This window comes from Miscanthus floridulus, chromosome 4, assembly GCF_019320115.1.
Source record: "Miscanthus floridulus cultivar M001 chromosome 4, ASM1932011v1, whole genome shotgun sequence".
Taxonomy (NCBI): Eukaryota; Viridiplantae; Streptophyta; class Magnoliopsida; order Poales; family Poaceae; genus Miscanthus; species Miscanthus floridulus.
Window position 1 is genome coordinate 5,456,333 of NC_089583.1, and position 8,426 is coordinate 5,464,758.

General features: G+C 47.8%; 1 pseudogene; it reads left to right on the forward strand.

Annotated features, from left to right (window-relative positions):
* Positions 1-364: 364 nt before the first annotated feature.
* On the forward strand, positions 365-1,274 carry LOC136547957 (wall-associated receptor kinase 3-like; annotated as a pseudogene).
* Positions 1,275-8,426: the final 7,152 nt, after the last annotated feature.

Consider the following 8,426-nt stretch of genomic DNA (forward strand, 5'->3'; position numbering starts at 1 on the left):
CTGGACACTTTCACTCCTCAACGTCCGGTCGCTGCTGCTGACGCCTGCTGTTACCGAGCCTCTTGATCGGAGCGTCCGGTCACTATAAGGGCTGTGTCTAGTGCTGCGTCCGGTCACATCTGTGAGCTCGTTTCTTCACGATCTTGCGTCTGGCTTGGTTCCTATCTTCGTGCTTGTACTATGCTTGATATCTTGGGTCTTCTTTTGTGCTTCTAGGGTCTTGCTTATGGTGTTGATCATCGGATCATCATGTCGACTTCATCCAAGTCACGTCTTGCACCCTATTGGACTACAAAACAATCGCTTGCAAATTCATTAGTCTAATTTGGTTTTGTTAGTCATCAAACACCAAAATCCAAAGTAAATGGGCCTAGGGTCCATTTTCCTTATTTTTGCTATCAAGAAGTCAAAGATTGCAGTTCAAAGAGAGATTGACGAGTTCATAAAAGGTTGCCATCTTGTCACAGGTAAGCCACATAAATATCGTGATTGGATGTTGCCTAGAGACAGAAGTGCCTTTACTCGTCTATGAGTTTGTTTCCAATGGAACCCTGTACCACCACCTTCATGTCGCGGAACCAAAATCGTTGGCATGGAACGATAGGTTGAGGATCGCGACAAACATAGCCAAAGCCATTGTCTATCTTCATTCAACTGTTTCAATCCCTATAATTCATAGAGATATCAAGTCCACAAATATACTTCTCGACGATACTCTAACATCGAAGGTATCGGATTTTGGAGCTTCAAGACACATTCCATTTGATCGGACAGGAATAACAACCAAGGTGCAAGGAACAATAGGATACATGGATCCTACTTACTGCTACACGAGGCGGCTCACAAAGAAGAGTGACGTTTACAGCTTTGGAGTCGTTCTTATTGAATTGCTTACTAGGAAGAAGCCATTTTCATATGTGTCCTCAGAGGAAGAAGGTCTTATTGCACATTTCATTGGCCTACTTGAATCAAGTAGACTGACTGAAATATTAGATTGGCAAGTTATCAAGGAGGGAGGGAAACAGGTTGAAGAAGTTGCTATATTAGCCGCGACATGTGTGAAACTGAATCTAGACCAGCGGCCAACCATGAGACAAGTGGAGATGGCACTCGAATCCTTTCAAGCAATGGAGTATGTTTTGGACAATGTTGCAGGGGAGAAATTGGTGACTAGTATAAGAAGATCTCACCTTGAAGGAAGAAGCGCTCAGGACATGACTAGGCAGTATAGCCTAGAAGAAGAGTACTTGCTGTCCTCAAGGTACCCTCGGTAGTTTTGCAATATAAGTCAAACAAGTTCATTAATTATTTCATACGATTTATGTGTTCTCCTCATGTCCTTCCAGAGGGTTGCTTTCTTTTGTATTACACACCACCTCTTAACAACTTGATTATTGCACTAGATGTTCCTGTACTGAATTTCATAATGAAATCCTACTGTTGTGAGTTCAGTTAAGCAAGTGATATCTCATACTGACATACTATATTGTACATACTGTTAGCTTCATCTTAGCTTAAACATGTGATTAAACTTGAGCATGATCTCAACTCAGCCTAAACATGATGACCAACTCAATTAATTGCAGAAGTTAGATGCTTATTAGGGTCCTAACTTGAGCCATGTAGATGCCATATGGCTCTGTACTTAATGTAGATAATGTAGATCCTTAATATTCACCACATTAAGGCTTGATTCTGTTTAGTTAATAAAGAACTCAAATTAGATCTGCAGCAGCAGCAAGCAGCAACAATATGATATCACATACCCCTCACCACACACACCTCAAAGATGACCATATATGTTCCATCTTGGTACAAACATCCATGTCACACCATGCCACGAGCGCTTTTCCTGTTCGATTTCACTCATGGTCACAGAAATGAGGGCAGCTCTGTAGGGCACAAAAGAAGTTATGTCACAGCATGACGGGAAGTAATTCATAGCTTCTACCAATATGGCACTTGCATTTTCTCTTTTCCCCCCTAACCATAAAACTGATGTCAGATGCAGTCCATCAGCCTGTTGTGGCGATCCATTATATCACCAGGGCTCCGACAAATCTGACTAAGCTGTTCTGAAGAATTTAGCAACCTTAAGTCAAAGATTTGATTTGTCCTGTGAAACCAATGTTCAACTCATACATGCATGTATCATCAAGTTTTCTGCTTGGCTGAATGGAGGATTGGAGGAAGAGGGACTGTGCCTGTGGCGGCTAGATGGGGAGGAGGATGCAACAGGGACTGAGCAGGTTAGGGTTTGTCTTGGGCCAAATTGGGCCTCTATGGACTGAGCAGGTCTGTAAATAAAAACGGAATGAAAGCAGGATATCCCGGTTGAAAATGGGATACCAAAAATACGGATGGACAAAGCCTCAACCATTTTCGGTACCGGTCCTAGTGCACCTCATCCCATTTCTAGTCCCGTTTCCGTATTTTCTAGAAAAACAAAAATGGTCAGAAAAATACGGTATACGGATGCGGACGGAACGGGATTCATTCCGTCCGTTTTCAACCTTACTTCCCTGTCACGTGATCCATGCTCGCTCGTTGTTCCACCGCCTTCCTGCCAAGGCTGGGCAGTTGTGCAGGGCTGACTATGCGCGACCAAGTGGAGGGGAACTTTAGGGGAGTGGGCTGAGATCCTCCTAGGGCCGTCAGCTGGAGGAGTCGCCAAACCCTAGGTAACCCTAGCTAGGTCGCCATCGCCATGGGAGCGTCGCGCTATTCCTCCGCCTCGTTACACACCTCCCTATTTATCTACTGCCTCAACAATTGTGGGCCTGACAGCATGTAACGAGTTGGGCTTGCGCTTCCTGACAGGCCGAGCGGCCACAGCCCCGTCTTCAGACCCAGCAGCTCCATCTTCAGGAGATCCATCAGATACCGGCATTGTCGAGAGATGAGCAACGTTGACTGTTGACACTCAGTTGATCTGCGATCGAGCCCTGCTTGTTTGAGGTCTTTTTTTAGAAAGTGGAGCTTTCTTTTTTTGAGAGAGAGGAACTAGATAGCGGGGTAAGCTACACTCGGCAAAAGACCCTTTTTGAGAGAGAGGAACTAGATAGCGGGGTAAGCTATACTCGGCAAAGGAGTCTTTTGCCGAGTGCAACACTCGGCAAAGTGACCCAAAACAACATTTTTTGATTTTTTTTACATTCCATCGTGACAAATAAATTCATACAAGCATATATCATATATATATCTCATCCATCACATATATATCTCATCCATCCACACATCCATCCGCACATATCACATCCATCACAATATATGGCCCCGTTCGCTTGGAGGAATTTTGGAGGAATCTGGAGGAATCTAGATGAATCTGAAGGAATTTGTAAGAGGAAAACACTGTTCCGGATGAAAAAAGAAGCGGATCAAGCCGGGTTTAAGGGTATATCACATATATAATAATAAGTGATCAAGTCCATCCAAATAAATCCACAAGTGCATCACAAGTATATCACAAGTCCGTCACCAAGTGAACAACAAATGAAAAAAATACAACGTGCACTCATCTCGGCCACTGCGACTGTGGTGAAGGCCTAGCTCCCACTACCGGACAGAGCATCTTTGCCGAGGGCCTGAGGATTTACCGAGGGAAAATGCTCGGGCACTCGGTAAAGAGTCTTTGCCGAGTGCCAGACTCTCGGAAAAGACAAGCATACGACAACAATAATTCTTTGCCGAGGGCTAAGCCCTCGGCAACACCGCCTGACATGACGTCCACCCCCTGCCGTCAATCTTTGCCGAGGGCATCTCCATTAGGCCCTCGGCAAAGACTTTTTAACCGTTTTTGAAAATTTTCTTTTAAAAAATTCTTTGCCGAGTGCCCCTGGCCCAGCACTCGGCAAAGACAGTCTTTGCCAAGTGTCAAGCTGGCACTCGGCAAATTTTCAATTTTTTTGACCCCAAATTTTTTGTTGGGCCCGCCTACATTGTTTACAACTTCATGTTCAAATTTGGTGCTTTTTCTAGTTTTTTTGTTATATTTGATTGATTAATTTGATTATGTTGATTTTTTATATATAATTCAAAATTGAACTGCAAGTGCATGGAATATTATAATCTAGTGCTTCGAAAAATGTTATTCATGGTATTTGGTGTATGTTGAGTCTCTATCCACGAACTCGCATCAAATTTCACGCATCTTCTTCACGTAACATGACGAGCCACTTGCAGGAAAAATGTTTTAAAATTATATAAAGTGCATACGAAGTCCAAAGATCACGAAACTTGTCGAGGTGTCATGTTATCGCATGTGTAGGCTGTGGTAAAAAATTGAGAATGTTTCGAGCAAGTTGCGACGTCAGATGCATAAAACCCAGACATCTCCGCATGCCCTCCTCACCCCGCGCCGGCCACCACCGGCGGCCCCCCGCGCCGGCCTCCACCGGCGGCCCCCTGCGTCCGGCCGCCCCGGCTCCATCGACGGTCGCCCCACGCCCGGCCGGCCCTCCTCCCCCCGTGCCGACCATCCTGCCCCCGCGCCGCCCCCCTACGCCACCTCGGCTCCACCGGCGGCCACCACGTGCCCGGCTGGCCCTCCTGCCCCTGCGCCGGCCCCCACCGGCGGCCCCCTACGCCGCCCCGGCTCCACCAGCGGTCGCCCCGCGCCCGGCCGGCCCTCCTCCCCTATGTCGGCCCTCCTACCCCCGCGCCGGCCCCCACCGGCCGCGCCATCCCCACCGCCACCCCGAGGCCAGCCCTCAGCTCGGCCTGGTCGCTGGCTGGTGTTGGAGGGGAGGATGCAGAGGTGAATTAGGAGGAAGAAGAGAAGGAAAAGAGGAGAAGGAGGAAGGGGAAGAGAAGGAGAAGAAGAGGAAAAGGAGAGGAGAAGGAGAAGAAGAGGAAGGGGAGGAGGAGGAGGAGAAGCAGAGAAGAGAGAAGGGAAGGGAGAGAGGAGTACTCCGGCGCCCATGACCTCGCTGGAGAAGAAACTGAACCTCACACCGCGATGCCCGACTCCGCCACAACACTAGGTAAAACTCTCGTAATTGGCCTTCGTGCCGTATGTGGTTGTGTGGGCCTTCGTGCTGTATGTCTATATGAGGGCCTTCGTGTCATTGTCATTGTCGGCCTTCGTGCCATTGTGAATGTCGGCCTTCTTGCCGTTCTTTTTTGCAGGTTACGGAAACCTCACCGTGCAGGGGAGGTGCTGCCAAATTTTTTAACAAATACTAACCTGTTGCCTTTTTATATTGCAGAGGATCCGTCGGAGGGGACCAGAGGACCACGATCGTCTTGGTGGGCGTTGCGGGTCTGCCTGCACCGCGTCGCCTCGCCACTGCACCGACTCGACACCGCCCCACTAGCCTGACCTCACCGGCACCTTAGGTATAACCCCTCTATCCGTATCATGGTCGTAGGTCGCATAACCCAGTTAGGCATCTCCCGTCCAAAACAGATATGGTCGGAGGTATGCGGATCTTTGCATATCTACGACCGTATCTGTTTTGGATTGTCCACATTTTTTGGACAGCCCGTGGATGTGTAGATGAGGTTAGTTTCCATGGTCTACTCCGGTCCGAGGTAGACTTTTGGCATCACCTCCTTGTTGTTCTCTGGATACACACTCTCCCTTGCAGGACGTGTATCGGGAGAATGGCGGGGAGGTGCTGCCGAAATTCTGTCTTGGATAGGGAGCGGAGCATGGAAACTAACCTCATCTATGCATCCGTGGGTGGGATTAGGACCTATCCTCACCTATTAGAGAGTAGGAACACCGCATAGATGCAATTGATGGTTACATTACTATGTGTTGTATATGTGGAAGGATGGAAGACCGTCAGTGGATGTACATGAACCGGAGAAGCAGGAGTGACTTTGACATTGAGTGGATGAATGGGACAGATGCTTTCTTGGAACATGCATGGAGCTCGGGTGTAGCTAAAGGACATTCTAAACTTTGGTGTCCCTATAGCAAATGTGACAACAACAGAAGGGTAGACAAGGTGACCATGGGTAAACATCTTGTGTACAATGGTTATATGGCTGGCTACCACTGGTGGATCCACCATGGTGAAGCAGATCGTATAAGAGCGGAGGTGGTGAGACCATGCCTCGAGGCTTTTGATGATGATGCCAGAGTAGCAGACATGCTAGATGACACTCACCAAGCTCACTTCGCAGAAGGACGTGAGAAGGAGGAGATGGAGGAAGCCGCTAAGGCCTTCTACGAAATGTTGGACTCGGCATAGAAACCCCTTCATGAGAGTACAACGGTTTCTCAGCTAGATGCCATTGGACGTGTTATGGGGTTGAAGGCCGAGTTAAATCTGAGTCGCAAAGGCTTTGATAAGATGTTGGCCGTGTTTGGCAGCATGCTATCGGAGAAGCACATTCTGTCGAAGAACTTGCACGAGTCACAGAAACTACTTCGTATGCTTAAGATGCCATATGACAAGATACATGTTTGTCTGAAGGGATGCGTCTTATTTAGGAAAGATCACAAGGATGCAAAGTACTGCCCGAAGTGTAAATCCTCAAGGTACCTGGAGGTAGACTCTGGAGATGGCCAGAAGAGGCAGCTTACAATCCCCGCGAAAGTCCTACGACACCTTCCGTTTGTGCCGAGGATCCAACGGCTTTTCATGACCGAGGAATCTGCGAAACAGATGACATGGCATAAAGAAGGTGTACGGTACAAGCCATGGATGATGGTGCATCCGTCCGATGCCGAAGCATGGACGTACTTTAATGACAAACATCCTAACAAAGCAGCTGAGGCTCGTAATGTACGTGTCGCGCTAGCAACAGATGGGTTCAATCCTTATGGACAGTTGTCTGCCCCATACACATGTTGGCCCGTGTTTGTTATCCCCCTGAATCTCCCCCCCCCCCGCCCGGCATCTCCTTTCAATAGCATAACGTCTTCTTGTCGTTGATAATTCCTGGACACCCGGGGAGTAATATGGGTGTGTACATGGAGCCTATGATTGATGAATTGATCGACGCTTGGGAGAAGGGGGTATGGACATACGACCGAGCTACAAAATCATCCTTCAAGATGCATGTTTGGTACCACTACTCCCTGCATGACTTCCTGGCATATGGGTTATTCATCGCCTGGTGTGTCCACGGGAAGTTCTCGTGCCCAATATGCAAGGAAGCTGTGAGGTTCATTTGGTTGAAGAAGGGTGGCAAGTATTCGTTGTTCGACAGGCATCGTCAATTCCTCCCTTCTAACCATACATTCAGACAAGACATCAAGAACTTTATGAAAGGTGTTGCAGTGATAGACCCTAAACTATGCATGAAGAGTGGTGCTGAGGTGCGTGCTCAGATAGATGCTCTCTTGCCCAATGAAGGAGGTGGTTTTGTGGGATATGGTGAGGAACATATGTGGACTCATAAGTCCAGCGTGACGAGGCTCCCCTATTTCGATGACCTTCTTCTGCCACATAACATTGATGTAATGCACACCGAAAAGAATATCGCCGAGGCACTTTGGGGAACTCTCATGAACACTGACAAGTCTAAGGACAACATTAAGGCTAGAGTGGACCTAGCGACGTTGTGTGATAGACCAAAGCAAGAGATGCGGCCTCCTAGTGGCTGAAACAAACAATGGAAAAGACCTAAGGTTGATTTCATCTTGGAACCCGATCAAAGGAGGGAAGTACTAAAATAGATCAAGACGTTAATGTTCCTAGATGGATATGCAGCGAATCTGAGCAGGGGAGTGAACTTAGGCACTTTATGAGTCAACAGGATGAAGAGTCATGACTACCACATATGGATTGAGCGGCTTCTTCTGGCGATGGTCTAAGGCTATGTCCCTGACCATGTCTGGCAAGTGCTGGCAGAGTTGAGCTTTTTCTTCCGTCAGCTTTGTGCCACGGAGATATCTCGGACCGTTGCTCAGGACTTGGAAAAGCGGCACCTGTGTTGCTCTGTAAGCTAGAGAAGATCTTTCCACCTGGCTTCTTCTTGCCCATGCAGCATCTAATTGTGCACCTCCCGTCTGAGGCATGTTTGGGGGGCCCGTGCAAGCCCGGTGGTGCTATCCAATCGAGAGATGTCTAAAGACTCTTCGCAAGAAATGTACAAATAAAGCTAGAATTGAGGCTTCCATTGCAGAGGCAAGTCTAAGGGAGGAGGTGGCAAACTTCACAACACTATACTACAAGCCAAAACTTCCTAGCAATCATAATCCACTCACTCGTTACAATGTTGGCGAAAATGAATGGACCCATAGCCTGTTCCAAGGCCAACTCGGCAGCGCAAGTGGATCGACCAATAAGATATTGGGAAATGAAGAGTGGCGAAGTGTCATGCTATATGTGTTGACCAACCTTCCCGAGGTGCAGCTGTTCATCGAGTAAGTTCTCAACGAACTTGTTTCAATACACCTTGAATATTCTTCATGCAACCCCACTGATTCTCGTTTGGATAGGGAATTTGTTCATGAGTCCTGGCATCAA